Consider the following 12,379-nt stretch of genomic DNA (forward strand, 5'->3'; position numbering starts at 1 on the left):
ATATCCAGCACACCGCATGTCAAATCAAAAGCAGTTTTGGAATTGTAACGGTGGTTTCATTATATATTCATCATCAAGCGGTAGTGGCCAAAACAAAATTTGAGGAATTTTTTGCTGCGATCCCTACACCGTGTATCATCGGAGGAGATTTTAATGCCAAACACATGCTATGGGGCAATGAAACGGATAACACTCGTGGCTTAAACTTAGCTGAGACTTTGGAATGCAGTAATCTTGTTGTGCTGAACACTGGCAGTCCAACTAGATATGATGTAAACCGGACGTGGAGTGCTATTGACGTCACTCTGGTTTCATCTGATCTAAGTCTGGACTTTGATTGGAACGTTATGGATTCGCCAAATGGTAGTGACCATTTCCCCATTACTTTTGGATCTAATAGCATAGTAATCCACCGCATGAATTCGAGATTAAATGTTAGGAGAACTGATTGGCAGATGTTCTCTGACAAATTGGAAGATGATATATCTGGCCTCAACATCTCAACATTCGAAGACTTCTTTCAAAAAATCTGGGAAGCTTTGGAGTACGCAACTCCAACTTCAAGACGAGGTTCAAATCTCAACAAGTGTCCACAGCCATATTGGGATCAAGAGTTGACTGCAGCTAAAAAAGCAACCCGCTTAGCTTTTCGAAGTTGGAAAAGAAGTCTTTCTCTTGAGTCTTATGAACGGTATGCGATTAAAGAAAGAATATTTAGAAGTCTGGTAAGACGGAAGAAAACTGAGTCATGGCATTCTTTCTGCAACGATTTCGATTCAACGACAACACTGCATTCTCTGTGGAGATTAGCTAGGAATTTTAGAAATGGTGCGACATCTTCGGCTCAAGCAATTGGAGAGGACACTTTGAACAGCTTGTTGGACAAAATAGCACCGCAATCTTCGATAGGTCCTGAATTGGTTTTTTCAACTTGCCAATGTGATGAACATTTGGAAAATTCTTCTTTCACGGTTCGGGATATCGAATCAGTTATGAAAACTGGGAAAGATTCAGCTCCAGGAGTAGATCTGATCCCATACTCAGTCATCAAAAATCTTCCACCTGTTGCCTTACGCTGCTTAGCTAAAATTTACAACGACGTTTTTTCCAATGGAGTGGTACCATGCGCTTGGAAAATTTTCAAAATTGTGGCAATCCCTAAACCAAACCAAGATACCCTCGTAGCTTCCGGTATTCGTCCAATAGCATTAGCCTCGTGCTTTCGCAAAATTTACGAAATGCTAATCAAAGAAAAATTAGAAAGCAACAACATATTTCCTAGTGAAATTTGCGGATTCAGGAAAAATAAAGGAACCATGGACGCCCTTTTTCCTCTTTTGGAGGAAGCTACAGATGCCTTAGAAAACCAAGAACATGTTGTTGTTTGCAGCGTGGACATCAAAAGCGCTTACGATGATGTTGAAATTGGATTACTCGTTGAAGAACTAAGAGCACTAGAAGTACCAGAATGTCTCACTCGCAGTATCTATGTACTTTTTAGGGAAAGGATTTTATCAACAAGTCGAAATGATCTTAGTATGATAAAAAGAACAACCTGGAAAGGCCTCCCTCAAGGATCACCCCTCAGCCCGATTTGTTTCAACGTCATAATGACAAGACTGTTGCGTAATTTACCGTCAGGAGTGATCAAGGTTAACTATGCTGACGATACCACACTTGCTGTCAGGGGAAACAATTTGGACAACAGTTGCAGAGCACTTCAGTCGGGGATAGATATTCTGATTCATGGTCTTACGCTCCTTGGATTGGAAATCTCCAGAACAAAAAGTAAATGCCTTCTAATCACAAATCGGCAACCTCGTACAGTGCCTAATATCGTGATGCATAATGAACCGTTGCAATTTGTTAGTTCGATGAAACTTCTAGGCATGCACTTGACTAGAAATCTTTCTTGGACAGGCCATATTCAGCTAATCAAAAAACGCACAACCCTCTATATTAATTTTCTTCGAAGTATCGCTGGACAGTACTGGGGAGCGCACCCATCAGCAATGATTCACATCTACAAAACGTGCATTCGGTCGATCATTGAGTATGGTTCCGTGCTGATGACAAACTTGACTTCTAAGGATAGCCTAACACTAGACAGAATCCAGTGGGCATGCATCCGAGTATGTTTAGGGTCTACAAAAACTACACATACAGGATCGCTTGATGTCCTGGCTGGCCTCTGTCCACTAAGTATAAGAAGAGACTCATCGGCAATACGCTTCGTCAACAGAAGAGCATTTTTGAAATCATGGCATCAGCAGTTTGTAGAACCAACTCTGGAAACGAGATCCTTCGCCACTGGCATTCGACGGGCTCTACAGCACCTGAACGACTTTTTTCCCTTGCAAAATACTCTGGATAATCTTCCATGTTTCCTGTACAACTCGGGTGTAAGAAAAACGGCACTTTCGATTGATTTGTCTGTTGCCAATCTACAACAACAGGAAACTCCAACTGTTACATTAGTCGACAATTTACTGGAACAGAAATATGCGGGACACTACGTTTTGGCCACAGACGGATCAAAGGATTTACTGGGTGTTGGTTACGCAGTAGTCAATAATTTTAATGCTGCAATATGTAGCATCAAACTCCATCCTTCAATGAATGTCTACTCAGCGGAATTACTTGCCATTCGGAAAGCGGTTTCTATTATTTCCGAACTTCCAACAGGTAAATATGTTATCATCACTGATAGCATGAGCAGTCTTCGTAGCCTTCAAAGCAACAAATTTCGATCGTCGAACTCCATGGCATGGTATGATATCAAAAAGATGACCTCTTCAGCTCAACGTCAGGGTACTGAAATTAATTTTGTATGGGTTCCCTCACATCGAGGCATCCAGATAAATGAATGGGCTGATCAAGAAGCAAAACTGGCGTGTAGAGATGGCATACCAGAGGAATACACGATCACAAGTCATGATCTCTCTTTTCCGATTTTACAAAACGCCAAGCATCGATGGCAAAGTGCGTGGAACGCTGGACTCAAAGGTCGATTTTGTCATAGTATTTTGACTAAAGTTAACACATTCCCATGGTTTCATCAGCTGCAACTCGACAGAAGAGAAATAATAATTTTATCAAAACTGATCAGTAATCACTCCCGTTTACCTGCGCACTTGCATAGAAATAGGATTATACCAAACGCTATGTGCAACTGTGGAGCAACACATGCAGATCCTGATCATTTCCTTTTCCTATGCCCTAACTTCGATGCAAAACGGAGCATCATCTGGAGGATACTTTTGGACAAACGCGTGGTTCCTGACATCCAAATCCTGTTGAAAAAATGTGACATCCAAATTTATAAAACAATAGCTCAGTTTTTTATAGATTGTGAAATCGATTTGTAATCAGTAGTATCATAGATTAATAGATAGATTAATAGCATTTTCGATACCCACTTGGCCAGCTATGTATCAGAGGTTAAGCCAAATAGTTGTAAAAAAAAAAAAAAAAACTAAGAGCGACGCCACAGTTCTCAAGAAAGAATTCGAAAACGACGACCCCAAACACGACGACAACAACCGACTGCACGACGTCACCAAGAACGCAAAACGCAAGCTACTAGAAGCGATTCAAAATCTGACTCAAAGTAAGTTAGACAGCCGTTAGGAAAGCACACGGCGAAACAATTGTAAGTGCTTCTAGTGTAGTTAAAAGTGACGGAAAATTGTGTGATTATTCTAACAAAACATTTTTTGTATTATATTATATTTTTGAAATACAGTTTTTCTGAAGATGGCCGAAACAAAACAGTAAGCCGAAACGTAAAGAAGTTGTTTGGATTTGACTTAATTTTCACCGAAAAATATCAACCAAAATCGATAATAAGAAAGGAGAAGTTGCAACAGTTCGGACTAAACTAAATCACCTTCAAAGAATGTGTCTTTTGGGGATGTCCGGATCGTTCACTACAACTACTACTGCAGCACTAGAGGCTCTGTTTTCTATCAAACCTCTACACTTGTTCCTAAAACAGGAAGCCTTCTCATGTGCTTTTCGTCTACAGCCAGTTGGTCTCTGGCTGTCAGGAAATATCGAAAGATCATCGAGTCATACAAATGTGTAGCCTGAATAAGTTAGATTAAACAAGTTTAATCTAGTGCCAAACGATTTAACACTCTCGAGTAGTTTTCCCTACATGGGGTTTAAAGTCAAATTTCCTTCTCCTCAAGAATGGTTATCAGGTTTCGTAGAGGACCAAATGTCCTCTCATATTGTATTCTATACTGACGGTTCATTATCAAACGGCCGTGCAGGTGCAGGAATTTACTGTCACGAGTTGAACATAGAATATGCTCAACCTCTAGGAAAATATTGTACAATCTTTCAGGCTGAGCTATATGCTATTATGTATGTAGTGCAAATTGCACTTCAAAAGAAGATTATGTTCAGAACAATTTATTTCTGTTCAGATAGCCAAACAGCTATCAAATCACTCAGTGCTTCCAGTTCTAGATCAAAACTGGTAATCGCATGCCGGAAAGCAATCGAAGAACTTGCTGAAGGCAATGGATTGAACCCTCTATGGGTATCCGGACATAAGGGAATTTTTGGAAACGAATGCGCCGACGAACTCGCTAGAGCTGGATCGGAAAAGGAATTTTGCGGACCTAAGCCGGCTGTCCCAATATCACCATGTTGGTTCAGAAACCAAATTCAAGCTTGGTCCTCTAACCAGTATGAACGATACTGGGAAGAGTTGGACACTTGTCGTCAAACTAAATTATTTTTAGAAAAACCATCTCCAATCATATCGAGTTACTTATTAACATTAAATAAATCTCATTGCAGCATCTTGATCAGAGCACTCTCCGGTCATTGTAAACTCAACTATCACATGCACAACATTCAGCGTGTTGAATCTCCAGTATGTGGTAGTTGTTAATCAGATGTGGAAGATCCCTTCCATCTTATATGTAACTGTCCCTCATTTGCCAGACTACGTTTTCGTACTCTGGGATCTTACGCTTTAAGCGAATCTGAGTTTAAGAAATTCAACTTAAAAAACATTCTATCATTCCTTACCAAATGTAGAAAAGAGCTTTAATGCTAATAATCCCTAGTGGAAAGGCTTTATGCCATCTTAAATAGATTGAATTAATTTCTTCCTTTTATAGGTTTTACAGGTTTCTCAGGTAAATGATGAAATCTTGGATTAAAAAAAAAAAGGCTAGGCACAATTTTCCCGTATGTTTGGATAACGTGCCGCTATTAAGCCTACCCCCATTCTGATACCAGAGAAACTAGTCCATCTCATCGAAGCACAGTACGAGGCATTTTCGTGCAAAGTCTTGCACGACGGTGTCTTGTCCGAACCAATCCCAGTAACTGCTGGAGTGAGACAAGGATGTATTTATCACCGATACTCACACTCCTTTTTTTAAACTCAAAATTAAGTATGACCGAGGATCAAAACATAGTTCGATTCTATGAACTTAAAGTTAAGTACCCTTTTTCCTCCTCGCGATTGTTCAAAATGGAGTTCGAACTGCGAACTCAAAACTAATCCCATTCGTGGCATTTTTGCCGAGCCGCATTTCAAGTAGCTACGAACAAGGGCATAAAAAACAGTTCAAAAAATGGTACTCGCTTGTGAACTTAGTTTTGAGTATGCTTGTCAGAACTTAGTTTTGCTATTGCCCAGTCAAACTGAAAGCTGAGGGCTGCCACTGAAGTGCTGTTTGACCGTGGTCAAATCATATTTCGATTGTATGAACTAAAGTTGAGTTCCCTTTTTCCTCCTTGCGATGGTTCAAAACGGAGTTCGAACTGCGAACTCAAACTAATCCCATTTTTCCTTCGTCGAAGGAGCAAAACTGAGATCGATCTAATGAACTAAAAATTGAACCCTCCTCGCGTATGTTGAACTGAAAGCACTTAGCGAGTTCGGCTGCGAGAACTGCATTTTGGGTAGCTACGAATAAAGGCATAAAGAAAGTTCAAAAAATGGAACTCGCTTTCAAACTTAGGTTTGAGTATGCCAGTCAGAACTTAGTTTTTGCGTTTACCCAGTCTTACTCAAAGTTGAGGGCTGCAACTGAAGTGCTGTTTTGAACCAAAACTACTTAATTTTGAGTTTAAAACAAGGAGCGTGCTCTTTCCCATTATAATGGATGAGATTTTGACTGGATCAATTGACTGTAGACCAAACCGATGATTACCGTGGAATCTTTCGACAATGGAGCAGCTAAACGACCTTAACCTGGCAGACGATATTGTTTTGCTCGCCCAAAAACAACAAAATATGCACAGCAAACTCGACGACCTCACCGAAAGCTCCAAGGCTGTAGTTCTCAAAGTCAATGTTGGAAAGACCAAGTCGATGGAGATCAACACAGGAAAATCCTTCAGTTTCATTTCATGGTAGCTGGGCAACAGGTTGAGAAAGTGAAGTGCTCCCAGTATCTTGGTAGCCACACAACGCCTGCTGGTGGTACCAGGGAAGACATCGAAACCCGGATCAGAGAAGTCTGATTTGCATTTGCGAGTCTCCGCAACATCTGGCGCTCACGTCAAATATCTCTACAAACGAAAATTCGAATCTGTAACGAATGTTTTAGTTCCCGAAACAGCCAACAGCTTATAGCGCCACTCCCGGAAACCGAGAGGCTGTTGGTGCGCGATTTGTGTCCCGGCTAGAGACTCTGATTCAAGGCGGGCTAACAGTTTTAACACTCAGTCCCACTTAATCTTCCCAACTTACCAATCGAGTTGCGGCCCTAACTTTTCTAAACAAGTATGAGATGAATTGCACAACCCACAACTATGCGGACAAATCAAAATCTTACTCCCACGCAAACCAAATCAATGAAACCGTCAACGCTTCCCACCAATTTCAACACACGACTTTCAATTGAGCTAACACAATATGTTTAATTGTAGCGTTCATTGTGTTCCTGTAGCCCTGAGTGACGTCACTAATCATAATAGCTCTTAAGATTATTCACAAGTGTCTTAATCTAATCTGACCTTTTCGATTCAGCAAACCAAATTACGCATCGGTAGATTCCAACCTCCAACTAATAACCAGAGGCGACCATGTGGTTGGTGTCTCAGCTAACGCGCCAAAACACGACTCGTACTTAACTAGTACGATGGCTTTTCCAACACGTGGCAGTGGTTGATTCTCGGATGGCTTAGCGGTGGTGAAGCCTTCAATCGACGGGCTCGGCGGAACCGTATGGAGACCGGTGTGTTGATCGTACACCGTGTTCGAGCTCTCCTAATATTGGCAACAATACTACGGTTGTAGCACGTGTTCCACTCCAAACCACCGTTGTGGATACCGTCTTCTTGGCCCCGAGATTGGCAGCGAAATAAGCCCCAACAAACACCCACGTTGAACAGTGGGTTGCCTATGTTCAACGAGATTGTTTAGAACCACATATTGTCAGATTTGGTGTTACCGATCTTACCTGCTGAGTTAGCTTAAATTGCTCACAGCGAATAAAAAACCTCACTCGACTTAGGGTCAATGCAAGTTTGCCTAGATTTGTTCACATTAAAACAATTTATTAGATCACGCTAACACTTTTACAACTTTTACTTACTAGTGCAATTTTCGAAGCCACACTAACTGTGCACTAGAGTAGCCTTATAGCTCTATTGCTGATTCTGAATTAACAAAAAGAAATTAGCAAATTAGATTAGGTAGGCTTCTAACTATAGCTTGGCACGTTTTTACACTTACGAGCCTTCAAGTGCGGTCGAGCTCGATGTTATTCGCTGAACGGATTTCACCAAAGTGACTTACGATAGCCGACTAGACTAGCTACGATCCCCCCAATCTAACCCGCGCCAAATGATGGCTTAGCCACCGGCAGTTGTGTGTGTTGCACCCCATCTCATACACCCTAGCTGGTGGGCTTTTGTGCAAAATTTCAAGGACAAGGTAACATTTTTTTATACGCCTCTTTTTGCAACCCCGATCAGCTTATTGCAAAAATTAAATGAGTTCAAGTGTGGATCTCATCACGATGCAAAATCGTAAGAAGCCTAACTGTTGTGAATACCGACCAGAAGATGGCGCGTCGAGCGGATAATTTAGCTTTCTATTTCTAAGCACGGTTTTGAGCTTTAGCTTTTTTATGGCAACTGAAATGCAGTGGCTCACTACTAATCGACAGGGCGTAAACTAAATCATTACATATTCGCCGATGCAAACAAAATAAAAATTTTGAAATAAAATTTCAAAATTTTTATAACAATGAACAAACTAATTTATAGATTACTTCATCTAGCATTACATAAGATAAAACTACTGTATTTGACTATCGCGGTGTCGTTTTAACCAATTTACAGTCGCATTAGAACCAATTCACTTCGAATGTACTCGAAAATTTAACCAATTATCATTATTACCACGGGTCATGGTACCAAGTTACTCCGAAAATTTCGAAAATTTACCCATTTCCAAACCTATAAACTCCAGAATACTGGAAACTAATTTTATCCTACATGATCCGATTAACTCCAATAATTACTTGAAAAACAGTATAGATCTGAATTCACAATAACACCGCGAAATATATAATACTAAAACCTATATTTATCCTAGTGTATGGATTCCAAATTAAACGTCAAAGGAGCCATAAAAGCTCATTTCATTTGTAAACAACAACTTTCTGAAAACTGAGAACATTTCTACATTGAGTTTTGGATTTTGGAACAAATTACTGCAAAAAAAAAAAGGATTTGGATGCTGATTACTGAAAAGAATTGCAAAGAAAACAAAACCGGACTATTGGATTGACGAATTGGTGAAACAAAAAGGAAATCTGAAAAACTGTAAGTAGCAATAATATTGATTGAATTTCTGTAACTAATTATTTTACTGTGACTATTTTAGACGTGCGGAGCAATGTTGAATGATATTGGAGCGTTTGAACAAAGACGTAATCTGGCAAGAAGAAGATCGTCTTACCGTACATTACGCAACAAAGGTCGACGAAGGAAACAAAAAATGACATCTTGACGCCTACGCTTCTAGGATTCCTCAATAGAGTGTTTCCAACAAATTGTTTTTTTGTTTAGCTGCATATGGCAAACTAACATAGCTGAGAAAGAAATGATGCAAATATAATTGATGCAACAGATCACTGCCTTTTTAAAAATGAACCATGATAGGTTCCCGGAATTCTTCGACCATCCAAGTCTTCTAAGACGTAAGTGCTAGTACCTAATTTTTGACGTATTCGAACTTTTGTGAATTTGGGAGCTAGTTTTCCTACAAAATTTTTCGCTTTGTCCGATAAGTGAACATTTTTCTTGTACACGATCTCACCACACGCAAAGGTGTGTTTTTGGTTTGCACGAAGATTATAGGGCATAGAATAGCGCTTATAGGCTTTCAATAGATTTTCGCGAACTGTCTCCCATAATCGTTTTTGATCAGGACTAAAACACGATTCCTGTTTGTCAGGATCTAGAACTAAATCTCGTAGGTGTTCATATTCTTTGCCAGAACTAACCATGTTGCGACCAAAATTCAAAAAGTACGGCGTAAAGCCAGTGCTGTCATGCACGTTGGTTCTGATGGCCATTGCGATTTGCGGAATCGATTCGTCCCATGTCTTATGGTTCGAACAGCGGTTTAAAGCACAACGTATAGCGGTGACAATAACGCGATTCACACGCTCTGTCGGGTTCGGACTGGGGTGGTAAACCGAAAGGTTCCAGTGCGTCACCCCGTATTTGAGTAGTAATTTTTCAAACGGTTCGGATAAGAAGACTTTTGCATTATCCGTGATACAAATTGAAGGAGCACCAAATAGAGTGAAAACTTGATTCTCGACGAATGTGCAAACACCGATTGCAGTCGCCGATCTCATACATTGGACCATTATAAACTTGGTGAAGAAGTCTGTAACGACTAAGAGCCACACGTTTCCCTTTTTGGAACGTGGGTATGGTCCCAAAAAATCCATAGAAATTAGTTCCCACGGACGAGAACACATTTTCGGACTCCCACAAGTAGGAGTTACATTCACGTTTGGAATTTTTGACTCTTTGCAAACCATACAGGAGAAACAAAATCGTTTTATCTCGGAAGACATCCGTGGCCAGTAGAACTTTTCGCGGATCTTGGCCAGGGTTTTTAAGAAACCCAAGTGGGCCTTCTCATGAATTGCTTGAATAATCGGTTTTCGCTCTGCTAACGGAACAACGTACTTCCACTTCATACCGGGATCTTCAACTAACGAAGTGTTGGTGACAAACTTGAAAAGCTTGTCATCAACGATTTTAAAATCTTTGTACCTGTCAGGAAATTGTTCTGCCTGTCTTTTTAATTGAGTTATGTACAAATCCGGCAAAGGGGTATCGATAACGCATAAGCTACGGGATAGTGCATCGGCAGATATATTTTCGGATCCTTTTTTGTATTCCAATACCATGTCGTACTTGGATAATTTAAGTGCCCATCGAGCGATCCTTGGGGACTTCGACTCAATGGACATCGTTTTTAGAAAGGTGAGCGAGATCGCGTCCGTTTGTATCACAAATTGGCTACCTTCGATAAAATGTCGAAAATGCTCGATGCTGAGCAAAACTGCGAGACATTCACGCTCGGTGGCGCTATATTTTCGTTGAGTACTTGATAATTTCTTCGAGTAGTATGCTATACATCGACGCTCGCCATCCTGGATTTGTGTAAGGACTGATCCTATCGCGAGGTCAGAACTATCTGTCTCGATGATGAATGGGATGGAGAAGTCGGGGTTGGACAAAATTGGGGCAGATACTAAAGCAGATTTTAACTTCCCTAAGGCCTCATCGGCTTCTTCGGTCCAAGTAAACGTTTTACGACCTTTCTTCAGCAAATTGCTAATTGGAGTTGTGATCTCGGAATAATTCCTGATGAACTTTTGGTAGAAGCCCGCGAGTCCCAAAAGTCTTCGAACATCCTTAACGGATTTTGGAGTACAATAATCGAGAACGGGTTGAATTTTCGCGACATCCATGGATAAACCATCTTCGGAAAGCACATATCCTAAGTAACGGACCTGTTTTTGGCAGAAACGAGATTTGGTGATATTAATGGTAAGCCCTGCTCGTTTTAGACGAACAGCGACTTCCTTGATCAGACGGAAGTGTTCTTCCAACGATAGCGACGTGATGATAATATCATCCAAATAAACGTACACTCGTGGTTCGAGGTCGTGACCAATCACTTTGGACATGAGGCGCACCATGGTGGCCGGACTATTTGCTAATCCGTAAGGCATAACGGTGAAACGAAACATAGATTTTGTAGTTCGGAATGCAGTTTTGTCTTTAGCGGACGGCTCTAAGCCTACCTGGTAATAGGCCTCCGAGAGGTCTATAACCGAGAAGAAACGGGATTTCTGAATACGTTGCAGTATTCCTAACATACTCGGAAATGGAAAATCGTCTTTACGCGTGGCTGCATTCAGGCGTCGCGAATCTAGGCAGATACGCCACTTGCCATTGGCCTTTTTAACCGGTAATAAAGGATTCAAAAAATCAACGGGGCCATCGCATTCCTCAATCACACCAAGTTTCAGCATTCTCTCGATCTCGACGTCTAACACGGATTCTATTTTAGGTGACCATCTGTAGGTGGCAAATTTAATCGATTTTGCACCGGGAAGCAGTTCAATCGAATGCTTTAAGACATGAGTTCGTCCCAAACGTCCATGAACCGTGACGGGTAATTCTGAAATTGCTTCGAAAAGACACGATCGCTGTTGGACTGTAAGGTCATGTTCAGTTATTATATCTTCGGGTTTTTCAATTACTCTATCTGGAATCTCAATCGTAGGCATATCTAAACTGTCATCCTCTACTTGAACGGGGTCTTGAGAAGGGATTTCGGATTTCTGTTCCGGAGAAAGTTGGAAACAGAACTTTTCTGGTTTATCACTGAAGTAATCTTCAATCAACGTTAGCTGGTTTACTGAGTTAGGTTCCTCAGTTTTAGACGGCCCTAAATCCACGAACGACTTATCGGAACGCGTTAATTCAAATCCAAATTTTCGAAGGAAATCCATCCCAAGGATCAACTGTTTTGTAACCTCTGGTACTACGACCGTTGGAATCACGTGTGTAGTGTTCTGATAAGTGAATGGAAGATTCACAAAACCAAGACAACGATAGGCGGTCCCATCAGCTGTCGATACTTTAAGATTCAAGGGATTGATTTTCAAGCCGAGCTTGTCAATTAAAGGCAACGAACTGATCACCGAAACACTGGCTCCGGTGTCAGCGAGTCCTACAACCTTTTCGGTCATGATTTTCAAGGTAATATGGGGACATTTATGAGACATAGTATTGATATGAAAGGTACGTTCGAAGTAGTGAAAATTCTGGTTAGGAACCTGAGCGAAATTATGGTCAG

General features: G+C 40.9%; 1 long non-coding RNA gene across 1 annotated transcript; it reads right to left on the reverse strand.

Moving 5' to 3' along the window:
- Positions 1-6,664: 6,664 nt before the first annotated feature.
- On the reverse strand, positions 6,665-8,622 carry LOC129747821 (uncharacterized). Its single transcript, XR_008737582.1, has 4 exons — positions 7,712-8,622; positions 7,572-7,635; positions 7,437-7,507; positions 6,665-7,376 (listed from the first exon to the last, which is right to left on the reverse strand). It is a non-coding gene; the product is annotated as an uncharacterized LOC129747821 (long non-coding RNA).
- Positions 8,623-12,379: the final 3,757 nt, after the last annotated feature.

Source organism: Uranotaenia lowii, chromosome 2 (genome assembly GCF_029784155.1).
Source record: "Uranotaenia lowii strain MFRU-FL chromosome 2, ASM2978415v1, whole genome shotgun sequence".
Lineage (NCBI taxonomy): Eukaryota > Metazoa > Arthropoda > Insecta > Diptera > Culicidae > Uranotaenia > Uranotaenia lowii.